The sequence below is a fragment of the Sceloporus occidentalis genome, unplaced genomic scaffold, assembly GCF_023333645.1.
Source record: "Sceloporus occidentalis isolate IW3139 unplaced genomic scaffold, rSceOcc1.0.p SCAF_1, whole genome shotgun sequence".
In the NCBI taxonomy this organism is placed as follows: domain Eukaryota; kingdom Metazoa; phylum Chordata; class Lepidosauria; order Squamata; family Phrynosomatidae; genus Sceloporus; species Sceloporus occidentalis.
This window is the reverse complement of record NW_028316981.1, coordinates 202,950,573-202,965,965: the sequence shown is the minus strand read 5'-3', so window position 1 is coordinate 202,965,965 and position 15,393 is coordinate 202,950,573. Positions and strand designations below refer to the sequence as shown.

Here is a 15,393-nt window from a genome sequence, read left to right as displayed (position 1 = left end):
GTGCAGCTAAAACATGTTTGATGCAAACGTTAAAAAACCAAATAAATAAATAAATATATTAGCAATACCTAGGGTGGGTCTACACTTGCCAGAATCCTCTGGACTGTCCTCAATTCTCCTGGCTGCTGACTCATTACAATAAAAGCTTGGAAATGGTACATATTTGGACCACAACTTTCAAAATCTCTCAGCACTACCCATGTTGGCTGGGGGATTCTGGGAGTTAGAATATAGAAGAATGATTGTTCTAACTTCTGGATTGAGTGCACCTCACTTGCTTTCTCTGCTGTGTCCCACATACAAATATCAAGCCAGCAAGCCTGACATCAGCACCTGACTGATGTATTTACTCTGTAGGCGACACTTTTTGACATTATGCAGGATAGCAGAAAGTGTCAGATGAACCCCATTTCCTTCCATGCAAAATACAGTGGGCCCTTAGTATCCACTGGCATTTGGTTCCAGGGATCCGTGTGGATACCAAAATCCATGGATTCTCAAATTAAACACAACGGCATAGTAAAATGGTGCCTAACCACATCTTAATCATGCTATTGTGAAGATAAAGTGGTGCTGGAGGCATTATATAAAATGGCAAAATCAAGGTTCGCTTTGAAGATTTTAAAATATATATTTTCAAGCTGTGGATTGTTGAATCCATGGATTAAGATTCCCTGGATACAGAGGGCCAACTGTAGTCCCAAAGCAGATCATGCCACACACATTCACACTCAACACTACTCCTTTGAAAACAGCAATCATGGGGTAAAGGACAACATTTATTTATGTTATACTCTTCCACTATTAGGCCCAAGGTAACAAACCTCCTCTGCCTCCAACACCAGAATAACTATGTCATCCAGTGAATTTCTTGGCTCAGCAGAAACTGGAATCTGGATCTCCGAAGTCCCAGTCCACCACTACACTATACTTAAACTGACCAGAATGCGGAATTCTGCACTACCAAGTGCTTTATTTTTCCTCTGTATTGGCCTAGTACAGACTGCCGCGAAATGGCGGTCTGCAGATGCCCGTTTTTCCTCCGAAGGGATGCCGCAGCCCCCAAACCGCATGCCATCACTCCGGAGTAAAAAGAACCTGGTGTTTCCAGGTTCTTTTTCAGGCGCCAGAGTGACGTCGTGAGTGCACCAGTGGTGCACTTGAGATGTAAGCAATGTGCAGCGTGTCAGTTACGTCACAACGGCAGTGCCCACATGGATGCCACACTGCCATTATAGCGCTGCTGCACCATGCTAGGGTTAGGGACGCTAACCCTAAAATTGGCGCCAGCAGGGCACATTTGGTTCGCCTGTTTCGGCCCTATTCTCACATAATCTTAATATCCTTAGAGTCCTGAAGTCTTCAAGAGAATGGCCAGACCAGAATTAAATAAGCTTATCAGACATCATTTCCAACCCGATCTGAGCATGGGCTGGAATTGGAATGGAATGGGTGTTATCACATGATTTTTTCCACCAATGCGACCAGGGGTTCCCAAACCATTCCCCAGCCAAGCTTTGGCTGCCAATTTTGAAGAACGGAAAGCTTCAAAATTGACAGCAAAATCCATGCGATAAACACCCGTTCTTCCCCGTTCCATCCCATTCTCGGCCCGTTCCCCAGATCAGGGTGGAAATGACATCTGATAAGCTTATTAGATACATTTGAAAGCTCTGCCCCTGAAGAATCAAAAGCATGAAATTAGGAAGTGTAGGGGGATATTTGGGGATCCCATTTTGGGAGAAGTGAGAAATAAATCTAACAAAGAAATAAATATAATTTAACAACTCATTTACTTAAAAACTCCTTCAAGATTCTGATATCATAAAGCATCATCTGGAAAGCTCTTTTAATTGGCTTATGAGCTCACCATAAATTCAAGAGCATTCTACAAATGAAGCAACTGACATTACATCAGAAAACCATGAAACATCCAGAGGCAATTTTATGAGACACTTCCATAAAATCTGAACTCCCAGATGTCATCAGTGAAGATGGAGATGAGCATCAATCTGAAAGGTTGTTTTATGTTCTAGAAAGAGGAGGCTGTGCTTCACTTTCAGAAATAGCAAACGTTCTGCCAAAGGATGACAGCCATGTTTAGAAAAGCTCATATCTAAAGGTGGTACATAAGATTACTGGTAATATAAGATGAAAAAAAGAACAGACCATAAACTTCACCAATCAATGAAGAGCAGAATACCGGAAACTATGATCCTATAGCCTAAAAGCCACTATTAAAGGCATCATTGACTGAGATTCTATGACTCATCCAAGATGTAATTTGCTCTCTTGCAATGAGATCTCCAATATTCCTTCCCCACTCTTTCCCCACACTCAAATGCTGCCATCTGTTGTGAGTAAGAAAAATCAGAACTGGCCAAGGAAACCCAAATAAAAACTTCAATTAATAATGTCTAGACTTCTTTGTTTTATTGCCAATGAAGACACCCATTATTAAGACCAACAAAATCAAATTCAGTTCCTATGAAGATAAACCAGATTCCATCATCAGTATCCCAGATGAGAAGATCAAAATAATGCTTTTCAGTTTTAATATTATAGATCCTACAACCGCAGAGACAATAGTGAAAGCAACCGTTTCTCTCTGCAATGCAAAGTAACATTCCACAGGAACCTTCAGTTTCTTGGAAGGCTACCAAAGTCTTCTTGAAAAACAAGTTGCCTAACATTATTGTTGTTTCCCTGCAGACATCACAGGAAGACATCTGGTGAGTTCCAGGGAACCTTTGTAATTCTTTCGGGGCAACAGAGAGGCCCAGCTCATCCTATAGGCAAGAGAAAGGGACAGGCAAAACTATTCCTGAGTGTTCTTTTGCAAAAAAAATCCTATGAAATTCTTGGGGTTGCCATAAGTCAACAGGTGACTTGAAGGCACGCACCAGAGATGTAGCCAAGGGGGGGGGGGGTCCGTGGGGTCCGGATCCCCCTTCCGTTAGATACAGTAAATGGTGTGTGCTGCTGTGCTGCCGTACCCAAGCCCCATTGTAATGGTGGCACTTAGTCTGGTCTCCCCCTTCCCAAAATCCTGGCTACGTCCCTGTGCGCGCACACACACACTTCATACGTAAGGATACAGAGTGAATGGCACTGCAGTCAGTTCAGTTTCTAACTCGTGCTGGAGTAGTGATACAAACAACAAGCCACATTTCACATTGCTGCTTCAATGTAGTTACTCCTGAAAAATGGCTTGCATACAGTGGCAGCACTAATGGGTTGCAGTCTGCACCAGGTGAGACCCTAAGATGGGGTGACACCACTGCTCCCTAAACATTTGGCAGAAATGGGGTGTGTGTTTGCATGTGTCTCTTTAAAATGCTGACCACATGATGTGAGTGACATGAGAAAGGTCACAGATTTTTAAAAAAATGTTTTTAATTCTTTTAAAACTTTCTTTAAAACATCACACCTTACCAAAATTTCACTTTAACCACATGAAACAATGTACACGTTAGGCAGTCCATATGATATTGTAATTTAAAAATATTATTTCCATTTTATTAGTGGTCTTTGTCAGAACTATTGCCATCTCATTCAATAATATACAGGAATTATGATTTATCAGTAACATTAGTACAAAAACAAAGTAAAGATTCTATATGGTGTGATATGGGAGATGGTCAAGGGGGGGTCACACCATGAGTTACCAAACTGGGTGATGCTAACCCCAGTGACGCCACTGCATACATCTGAGGCACCTTGGCCTTACAAACCAATCATAGGCTTTGCAATCACATTGACTGATTGGAGTGAGCAGTATATTCCTACATCAGGATCAGCAGCTGCAGAGAAGGTATGAGAAGGGAATATCAAACAACCATGCAATCTGACAATACACATATACGTTACTGACATGACATGGCACACTAATTACATGGAAGCTGTATGTGTGTTGCAATCACACTGTAACACTCCTGCATGAATCAGTATTGTAGCAAAAAAAGCAGAGATACGAACAACCCAAAAGGCTACTAGCAAAGAAAAAGGGCCAGAAGCATCACATGCTCTTTTGCCTACTATATACAAGACAAGGCTTGTTCAGATTCCCCCAAATCCCACACAATTAGCCTCTGCATCATTTAGCAGTCTAAATGAGTATTTTAAATTTAAATACATTGGCATATTGCTAAACCCCAGTTTTGTACCTTTTATTACTAAAGAGAGCCCTGCTAAACAAAAATGACCATTCACTCCCAGATTCTGATTTAGAGTGCCTTTCCCACTTAATTGGCTGAAGCTTTTTTTGTCTAATTGATTTTCCTAATGATCTGCCCATTAAACCCATTAAAGGCGTGAAAACATCAATGATTGCATGCATGCTGCCAAAACAGGCTATTGCACATAATTCTCATTTTCTCCTTTCTACAGCACCTCTCAAATGCTGGTTAGAAATGGAAACCAAACTTGACTAGAAAGTGAACTCTGAACCCTGCCTTCAGGACTGAGATATACTAAAGTTTGTTTTTCCACATGAATGTGCCGCCTAAACTAGCTCTGATCCATCCTGTCTAGGGAAGGACTCTCTCACTTTAATGGACTAACCCTGGCTTCCAACAAAGGTGGCAGGAAGTGAAGAAAGTGTTCATTTTTAGCATTAACCTAAGAGTTATTTCCAAGCTGTGCTGAGAAGAGAAAAAGTCTGATTTGGTATACAGTGGGCATTCCACATTTGTTGGAGTTAGGGATGCGGGACCCCGGTGAAAGTGGAAAAACTGCAATTAAAATACTAGGATTTTTAAAAAACTGAAAGAACACCTCTCTAGAAATCTCTAGGTCCTCCATGCAACTCTATGGTCAACATCCACTGGCAGGTGACCACAGAATTGAGCTGGAGGGCCTACAAATGCAATCTCTAGGTCCTCCAGCACAACATCTGGCAAATGTTGGCCACAGAGTTGCACTGGAGGACCTCAAGATTCCTAGAGAGAACATATTAATAAAATCTGTGAATAATCACATTCGCAAAAGTCAAAGCCGCAAATGTGGAGGGTGACTGTAGTCATTTGTACTGATGAAGAAGCAACCTGAGGCTGATACACTGGCTGCTCTCTTGTTATTCTTTAATGAAGCATTTAATCCTAACATGTAATTAAACTTGTATGCTGTCACCAAAGTTGATAGGACTAACCAGTTAGTTCTCTCTTCCTGAATGACTCCCCTTTAAGATTCTTATTTGCTTCCACAATTAAACAGATTTGTCTGCTGGGAAAAAAACAGCAGTCAACAGTTTTTTCTCCCACTGACTGTCTCTTGTCTTTCTTTCACAGGCCTTGACACAGGATCACATGCTTTCCTCTCAGGACTTCTGCTGTAAAAGTGCAAAAGGGAGCAGAGTTTTTCTTTTTGTGAATCACACATTTGACAAAAGAAGAGGAAACACGTTCAACAGATCCTCCCTTAAACTCCTTGACTCCTTGAAAAGTGTGATTGCATTTCTGCTGCTCTAAAGATAATGAACATTGAGGTTCATTCACGATGAGGAATATATTTGAGCCTTGTAAGGCTGCTGCCGCACTGCAGTTTGATACCACTTTAACTGTCGTGGCTCTAGCCTATGGAATCCTGGAATTTGTAGTTTGTTGTGGCACCAGAGCTCTTTGAGAGAGAAGGCTAAGTATCTCACAAAACTACAAATCCCACAATCCCATAGCATTGAGCAATGGCAGTTGAAGCACTGTCAAACCTCATTAATTCTGCAGAGCCGATGCAGCCTAAGCTACAATGATGAAACAAAACCAAGACTGGATATTTATAGCAGTGCAACTTCTTTATTCTAGCCATAATTTTGTGTCAGCCACAGGTCACTAAAGCTTCCTAGTTGTCACTTGGAGAACTAAATAAATCCTTGTACAGCCCCATAGCGCCCTCCAACCCGCTTGCTTAAAGATCAGTAGGAACTAGTTAGCAAACTAGTTAGCTGTTTTTTGTACCACAGACCAGTAGCTTATAGCAGTCTGATTTTTAAGTAACTAAAAGTAACTGCTTTAACTATTCATGAAGAAAAAGAAAGTAATCTCATTACAAATTAATTATTCATAATTATTTCCTTTTTCAAACAACTAGGGCTGTGTCTGAATTCTGAAATTCTTTGGTGCAAAGATACTTCTAAGTACAGTGGCCCCTCCACATTTGCTGGGGTTAGGGGTGAAGGACCATCATGAATGTGGAAAGAATACAAATAATAAAACACTGTTATTTTTACCTGAGAGAACACCTCTCTAGCAACCGCCAGGTCCTCCAGTGCAACTCTGTGGTCAACATCTGCCAGAAGCTGATCAGAGAATCATGCTGGAGGACCCACAAATATCTAAAGAAATGTTTTAGGTAGGAAATCCTTGGCTCTCCAGCACAACTCTATGGTCCACTTCCGGCAGAGTTGCACTGGAGGACTGATTGAGATTAGAGAGAACATATTAATCAAAACAGCAAATAATCAAAGCCACAAAAATCAAAGCTGCAAATGTGGAGGGCCAACTGTAATTTCTAATTTCCCTGAGATAACAGTGGTTTGGATAGAGAACCGTTCCAGCTGGCCTAGTTCTGGCTCAGCCAGCACTTGGGCGTCCTCACCCATTACTATGCTCCAAGTAACTAAAAATAACCACTGTTTTGACTAACAACAAAGTAAAACATTTTTGTGTAAAAAAAATGAAACTTTTAGAAGCATACAAGTATGAGATAAACAAATGCAGCATATGCATTTTAGTTTACAAGTTCTCTCTCTGACACACACACACACACACACACACACACATAAGATGTAGCTTCGTACAGAGCATCAGGTGGAAATACGGAACAGTTGCACTGAAGTTCCTTATTTTATCACCTAGAATGATAAAAAGTAATCTTTATAAGGAAGTAGCTATACATATTGCACAGGTTACAATGTTTTATTGATTTTTTTTTTATTACTGCAGATATGAAGTAATATGAAAAAGGAAGCTATAGCAGGCACTGTTAATTGTCTGCTAATGACTGCAGTTATCAGCATATGAGGGTTACACATGCTGAAATGATATTGACTTCTCTTACATCATTCATTACCTTGCCAAGTTTATATAAAGGAATTTCCATTTCAGAAACACCATTGTTACTCAAGAGTGCCAGGCTTCCTGTAAGAACATGGTTTCTGAGACACTGATTTCAATGGCATGGGAAGTAACTTTAAGAAGGCAGCTCTTATCACATTTCCCATCATTGGGCAGTACGCAGTTTGTATTCAACCCGGGCTTCTCCCACAGCTTTTCAATAATGGGAAAATCGCATTCTTGAAAAAGTGTGGGAGACAACTGGATTGCATACGAATTGTGTACTGCCCCGGGATGGGGAAATGTGATAAGATCTGCCTTCTTAAAGTTACATCCCGCATCTGTCGCGAGAACAAAGGCTATGCAATAAACTCCTACATGTAAGTGTATTAGATGAATTGCTGCGGATTTTTGTACAGATCCTTGATAGACTTCACCTTTCCTGTGCAAATTTGCATCTGTTTACCCTCCTTCTGCCAAAAAATGCACAGCCATACAAATCCAGACAAGGCAGCTGTATGTTCAATAATGCGCATTTTCATGGATACTCTGGTAAAAACCATGAAGCTTGTTTTCTGCTGCTCCAGAGACTAGGACCCGGAGCAATGGATGCAAACTGCAGGAAAAGAGATTCCACCTCAACATTAGGAGGAACTTCCTGACAGTAAGGGCTGTTCAACAGTGGAACACACTTCCTAGGAGTGTAGTGGAGTCTCCTTCCTTAGAGGTCTTCAAGCAGAGGCTGGATGGCCATCTGTCGGTGATGCTTTGATTGTGATTTCCTGCATGGCAGGGGGTTGGACTGGATGGTCCTTGTGGTCTCTTCCAACTCTACGATTCTATGATTCTAATCCTTTTCCAGCAAAGTTTATGGAATTCTCCCCCCCCCCCAAAAAAAAGCCCAAATGCCTCCAAATTGCATGTGGACAACTGAAGTCTATTTGATTCGAATGAACAGCATTTTAATTGTGTAGACAAGCCAAGCAGAAAGGGAACCAGCCCAATGTCAAACAGAAGAGGAAACCAAAGCTGTTGTGTGATAGAGGAAAGTTAGTCAATGGCTGGAATTTTCCAAGATGCAAGAAAACATCAAGAAGATGACTGGTCTTCAGTTGGCAAAAGCACGTGGTACGGTCCTAACCTGGAAACCAGAACACGAGAGGACCAGATAGTGTTATCTCCCAGAAACCCTTAACTAGGATATCCAATGTTGAATCTGGAGGCAAAATCTAAAACAAATGAAGGGCCACTGGGCTAGACTACCACCTCTTCCTAATGCGTCCACATGTGAAAAAGATGGAGGGCACACCAGCAAGCACATGACTTTAACAATGCTCTCGCTGTAGAATTCCTTCTTGAGAAAAGTTCATGAAAGCTCTCATTAAAGAACAATAGACTATTGTCCCCAAAATGACCTTTATTCAGAACATGTTTCTAGCTTTATTAGGAGTTGTTTTTTTTTAAGGTAAGAAATATTTCAGTTCGGTATTATCTTGAGCTTTGCCCCTCTCCTTGTGTTTCCTAACTTTCTACATAGAGGTGAGAGGGTTGTTGTTTTTTTGTAATTGTGTGAAGCATTTAAAAATGGAACGTACAGTCCAAGGACTCCAGTGCCCGATCTTCATGTGTACAAAGAGAACTGTAATTCTCTTGGACAGGGTTTAAAATTAGGTATAAGCAGCAAAAAATATTTACTATATATTCTGGACCTCAGTTACATGGGCAGACATTGAATCACCATTGTTTTAACCAAAACTCTCTAGATAACTTGCTCATCTTTTGTGTTTGATAATATTAACCGTGTGGCTTTGCTCAGAACTATGCTTTGCTTGTGCAATTCTGTCACAGAGTTTGCTATCAGCTTGGAGAGATAATACTGTCCAGGGTAGGGCTGAGCAATATTCTGCCTCATCTCCCTCACAAAGTTGATGTGAGGGTATCGTTGTTTGCCTTCAAGTCATTTTTGATATATGGAAATCCTAAGGTGAATCTATAGAGCAATCATGGTGTAGTAGTTTGAGCACTGAGCTATGACTCTGGAGAATCCCCACTCAGCCATGGAAACCTACTGGGTGACCTTGGGCACGCTGCACTCTCTCAGCCTCAGAGGAAGGCAACGGCAAATCTTCACTGAATATATCTTGCCAAGAAAATCGCAAGAGAGGATTGCCATAAGTCAGAAAGGACTTGAAGGCACACAACAACAACAACAACAGCAACGATACAAACGTATCACAGAGTTTTCTTGATAAGATTTGTTCAGAGGAGCTTTGCAGTGCCTTCCCTTGAGACTTATAAGGTCACGCAATAGGTCTCCATGTCCAAGCAGGATTTGAACCCTGGTCTCCACAGTCGTTGTCCAATGCTCAAACTATTATACCATACTGGCTCTTGAAGGATATACCATGAAGATATACAGTATTTGATTATTTATCTGTCTCTTTATTCATTTATTTTATAGCCTGCCTTTGTCCAGATGTAGGACCCCAGGTGGCTTAAAGTTAATACAGAAAACAGCTATAAAAATATATAATACAAATGTGTTTTTTTTAATTGAACAAACAAGCAAATTAAAACCTTAAAGTTAAAATAGTTAAAACACATTGAAAACATAGTAAGAGATATGCCACACCTCTCTTTTAAGTAATTAAGAGATATAGTAAGAGATATACCACACCTGGGAAGTCTCAAATGGGGAGATGTAAGCTTCCAGACAGTGCCATATAGTGTCACTTTATATAGTGTCATATACTATTCAGCGTGGCATAGCAGTTTGAGCTTGCACTACGACTCTGGAGACCAGGGTTCAATTCCTGGCTCGGCCACAAAACCCACATGTTAATATTGGGCACGTCACATGCTTTCAGCCTCAGGGAAAGGCAAGGGCAAACCTCTTCTGAACAAATCTTGCCAAGAAAACAGGTTCACTTTAGGGTTGCCAGAAGAGACATGAAGGCACAACAACAACCATCCTGTGATAAAGGGTGGCGCGACAAACCATAACTTCCATGCAGGAAGTTGCATGAAAACTAAAGAAACAAGTGTACAGTTGTATATGCAAACATTGTGAAAACTCTTTCCAGGCACACTTCCCCCAAACTCCTGATTTACAACAGAAATTGAACCATCCAAATGGCAACTTTATACTATTTGCCATATTTGTCCCTTACACTTCCTCAAAGTGGGATTTGATACATGACCCCCTATATCCTATTTTAGAGCCAGCATGGTGTAGTAGTAGTTTGGGCATTGGACTACAACTCAGCCATCGAAACCCAGGTGAGTTTGGGCAAGTCACGCTCTCTCAGCCCCAGAAACCCAGAATTTATCTCTTTTAAATTAATTGTGTGGGAGGCAGCATTATCATCAAAAATACCTCTTTTTGTCCCCTCAAAACCAACAGTACACTTCCAGCCCATTCTGGGATTTCTGCCATCCCTGGCCCCATTTTTGGTAGTGCCAGGGGCAAAACACTAGCCCACAGGAATTTTTCAACTCTGCTAGAGCTTTTTGTTAGTATATGTTCACATTTTTATCTTACAGCAAAGGATTGAAAAGCATAATTTTGGAGTGTATGTATGGGGGGGGGAGCATTTCCTGATTTCTGGGGCTCCCTTTTATCCTGGAATGCCACCCTCCCTGTTCCCTGACTACTGGAACGGGAAAGGAAACAATGAGTTTCACAACAGTCTTCTGGGATGGCAGAACAACGGAGGACAGTATTATTAAACAGGAATTTTTATTATCACCCTCTTCTTCCGCTGCTTCCTCTGGCAAATACCTTCTTCCCTGGACCTGGTTTCTCCCTCGCCACAGCTTAACTCCTTGTTGGAGCTGAGGAGTGCTCCCAAATAGAAATGGATTTGCAGACGCTACATATATAGATATATCCAGAGACTTTTGCTGCTGTTTTGTGCCTTCCAATCTGACTTATGGCAACCCTATCATGAGGTTTTCTTGGCAAGCTTCTTCAGAGGAGGTTTGCCACTGCCATCCTCTGAAGCTGAGAGAGTGTGACTTGGCCAAGGGCACCCAGCGGGATTGGAACCCTGCTCTCCAATGCTCAAACCACTACACCACACTGGCTCTCAGAGACGCATCAGAGGAAGTAGATCAAGTCTACAAAAGCTTATGCTACAACTTCTTCCACACAGTCTCAAAGGTGCTACAAGATCCATTTGCATACAGGTATGTAAGTAAGTATGTAATGAGCCAGCATGGCCTAGCCAGGGTCCAAAGGTCCCACTCAGCCATAGAAACCCTCTGTTTGTCCTTGGGCAAGTCACACTCTCCCAGCCTCAGAGGAGGGCACTGGCAAATGTCCTTTGAACAAATGTTGCCAAAAAAAAAAAAAAAATGATCTTAGGGTCGCCATAGGTCAGAAATGACTTGAAGACACACAATACACACACACACACACACACATGTATGTATGTATGTAGTGAGCCGGTGTGGTGTGGTGGTCTGAGCACTGGACTATGCCTCTTGAGACCAGGGTTTGAATCCCGGCTTGACTACGTAAACCAACTGAGTGGCAATCACTTGGGCAGGTCACACTCTCTCAGCCTCAGGGAAAGGCAATGGCAAACTCCTTCTGAAAATACTTGCCCAGAAAACCCCACGACAGGTTTGCCTCATAAGCCTCAATGACTTGAAAGCACACAACAAACCCGTGGGGTTGCCAAACAGAGCCTCGGGGTTGCTATAAATTGGAAACGCCTTGAAGAAGAATGTATGCGTGTCCCCAGCCAGTGTGGTGTAGTGGTTTGAACATCGGACTACAACTCCTGGAGGCCAGGGTTCAAATCCCTGCTCAGCTATGGAAGCCCACTGGGTCACATTCTCTCAGCCTCAACGCAAATCCACTCTGAACAAATCTTGCTGAGAAAGCCCTACGATAGGTCCGCCTTAGGGTCCTCGTAAGTCAGAAACGACTCAAAGACACACAATGCGTCTGTGTGTCTGCGTGGGCCAGACGGATGGCTTCCATTAAGCTGTCACCCATGACTGAGGTTACTCTCGGTCATTCCTAGCTGCTTGGGCCTCTTTCTGCTCTCTTCTCAGCTTTTTGCCTCAGCAGCCCCAACTGGAGGCACCTCCTGAGAAAGCAGCTGTGTAAAAAAGAGTGAGAGAGAGACAAAAACAACAACAGACCGCTTTGTGGCAACACAATTCTTGTGCCTGTGTCTTTCTTTCAGGTGCCACCTGGCCTGTTCTGCTAAGGAAAAGTGTGAGGAGTCCCACATTCAACATTAAGGATGCCTTGCTGTTGTTGTTGTGTTTTCCATTTTCCTCTCATCAAGACATTATAAAATTAACCAGAAAACATACAAAAAATATTTAAAAACATAACTAAAAAATAATAAATTAAAATTTTCCTACATTCTCAGGTTTATTTCTATTTATTCTCCGGGAGAAGCAAGCAAGAGGCAAGGAAGGTGGAAGGCACTCTGCACATGCTCAGAGGTCGGCCTGTCTATTCTCTTTTCTCCTTCTCAGGGGGGCAAAGAAAGGGGTTCAGGAAAGGTGTCCTGCTCAGTTTCAGTGTAAGTCTGGAGGATGAAACTCATATTCTTCCATATGCCATTTTTTCACCTTGTTTACTTCATGCTTTTTTTTATTATTATTAAAAATGTTCAAATGTTGGTCAGCTTTCGAATACTGCTTTACGACTGCAATAAAATAATGACTTTTTAACATTCACATGTTTGCCACTGTATTGAGATCTGGTTTCAAATACTGCTCCATGCATTAAAATATTGACTTTTTAATATTCATGTTTGCCACTGTTTTGAAATTTGCTTTCACATACTGCTCAAGGCAATAAAATACTGACCTTTTAAGACTGAATTGGACTGCAATCTGCTTTCAAACCCTGCTCCATGCAATAAAAGATGGACTTTTTAATACTGAATTGTATTGCAACCTGCTTTAAACACTGCTCCATGCAATAAAATACTGACTTTTTAATACTGAATTGTATTGCAATCTGCTTTCAAACACTGCTCCATGCAATAAAAGATGGACTTTTTAACATCCACATGTTTGCCACTGTATTGTGATCAGCTTTCAAACACTGCTCTGTGCCATAAAAGATGGACTTTTTAAATCTTCACACGTTTCTCCCTGTGTTGTGATTTCAGCTTTTCCCTCCTGCTCTACGACTGCAATAAGAAAACATTTTCTTTCTTTAAAAACATCCCCCTGTTTGTAACTAGATTGCAAGGAAAGATCTCCTTTCTTTGCTGAACCAAGCAGCCACAGAGGGAGACAAAGCCCCAAGCCCCCCATCAGAGGGGCTGGCATGGATCTGGTACCCCCAAATCACAAAATCTCATTTCTTTCCTTGACTTTTTAATATTAATAGCTCAGTCCCCCCCCCCAAAAAAAAACCCTCACCCCCTATTTTTGGTTGTTGTTGTTGTTGTTGCTGCTGTCTTCTTACCTTCTCTCCAGTTTGATGGGGGGCAGCCTTTGAGTAAATCCCAGGGATGGCTCTAGGGGTAGCAGGGGGGGGAGACCAAGAGTGGGGTCCCCCAAAATCACCCTCCGTCTGTCCTCCAGATGGAGATCCAGCCAAAAAACCCAGGCCCTCCTTGTTGCCCCCAGAGTCCCTTATATAGAGCCAGGCAGCTGGGGTTACTCTCGGTCAAACGCTGCTTCCTTTCTGCCTCCTCCTCTGCTGCTGCTGCTCTGTTTACGTCTATGGCAGGCACTCGCCGGCAGCACGTGGAGGTGGGGCCCACCTCTTAAAAGGGCGATGGCCCTCAGCTCTTCTCCAGCCCCTCCTTACAAGGAAAGGGGTTCAACCACCATCAGCACCCCACACACCCCACCTGTGTTGCAAGTGTGTGTCCCCAACGCCTTTCCAACCCCAAAGCCACCCTATCATGGGGTTTTCTTGCCAAGATTTCTTCCTAGGAGCTTTGCCCTTGCCATCCCCTGAGGCTGAGAGAGTGTGACTCACCCCAGTGGGCTTCCAGGGCCCACTCAAGATTGAAACCCAGCTCTCTTATCATCGTTTTAATTTTGAGAGTTTTAATGGAAAATTGTCAGAGGAAATACACACGTTGTACTCCGCTTTAATGTAATTTATTTTATAATGCGCATTCTATTGTGAGGTTTCTATTGCTTTGGCTTCACCCCCAAATGGGGCACCAAATCGGGTACTGCCAAAATCACTGTGTCGCTTTGAAGCCCATTGCTGTACTTATGCACTGTGCCTTGTAATTTAAAACAAAACAAAACATTACTGGTCATCAAAATATGTCTGTCTACACACCATGCTGCCCCTTAGTTAGCATGTTGCCCCCAGACATCACTGTAAAAGTACAATGATCTTGCTGGTCATTGACCAAATAAAACATATGTATAGAGCCCTAGTCCAACACTCAAACCACTACACTATACACCAGAAGATCACGCAGTGGGTTTCCAGGGCTCAGCCAGGATTCAAACTCTGGTCTCTAGAGTCTTAGACCATCACAAAAATCACTACACTATACACCAGAGTGGGTTTCCAGGACCCAGCCAGGATATGAACCTTGGTCTCCTGAGTCTTAGACCAGCACTAAAATCACTACACCATACACCATGATGTCGCCCGCTGAGTTTCCAAGGCTCAGCCAGAATTTGAACCCTGGTCTCCTGAGTATTAGACCATCGCTAAAAACACTACACTATACACCAGACTATCACCCAGTCTGGCTTTCCAGGGCTCAGCCAGGATTCGAACCCAGGTCTCCAAAGTCTTAGTCCAACACTCAGGCCACTACACCATACACCAGAGGGTCACCCAATGGGATTCAAAAGCCATCTGTCTGATAGACATGTACATACATACATGGTTGTTGTGTTGTGTGCCTTCAAGTCATTTCTGACTTATGAAGACCCTGAGGTGCACCTACCAATAGAGTTTACTTGGCAAGATTTGTTTGGAGGGAGTTTGCCATTGTCATCCTAAGAGGAACCCTTTCTAATTACAGGCTGTAAAAAGGCAGGCACAGCATGCAAAATAGCTAACAACTTTCTGCCTTTTCCATGGCACCCAGAATTTGCTGCCTGGAGCAACTGTGCTTAGTAAGTGACAGGGCTGCCCTGAGGACTGCTGTGTTCCTAGACTGAAGAAATTTTATTTTCCACAACCCAGCCTCGCCATATCGCAGCCATAATATAGCAGGAAGTACAATACAGTCGGCCCTGCTTATCCACAGATTTGTTATCCATGGATTCAATCATCCACGGCTTGAAGATATTAAACAAAAAATATACAAATTCCAAACAGCAAACCTTCATTTTAATAATGGAAGGGGGGGTCCGGACCCCAAGAAAATGGGTAATAAGG

The 15,393-nt window shown here is 42.4% G+C and overlaps 1 protein-coding gene across 2 annotated transcripts in view; it reads right to left on the bottom strand.

Annotated features, from left to right (window-relative positions):
- Positions 1-13,721, bottom strand: part of LOC149323248 (phospholipid-transporting ATPase ABCA1-like) — a 127,256-nt gene extending 113,535 nt beyond the window's left edge. The window contains exons 1-2 of one of the 2 annotated variants that reach the window (XM_089488641.1): positions 5,150-5,439; positions 3,688-3,803 (exon numbers count right to left, since the gene is read on the bottom strand). The gene's annotated coding sequence lies outside the window, so the exon portion shown is untranslated. Of the gene's footprint in view, positions 1-3,687; positions 3,804-5,149; positions 5,440-13,494 lie in introns of those variants that run through there. The other variant, XM_089488640.1, reaches the window with a different exon arrangement.
- Positions 13,722-15,393: the final 1,672 nt, after the last annotated feature.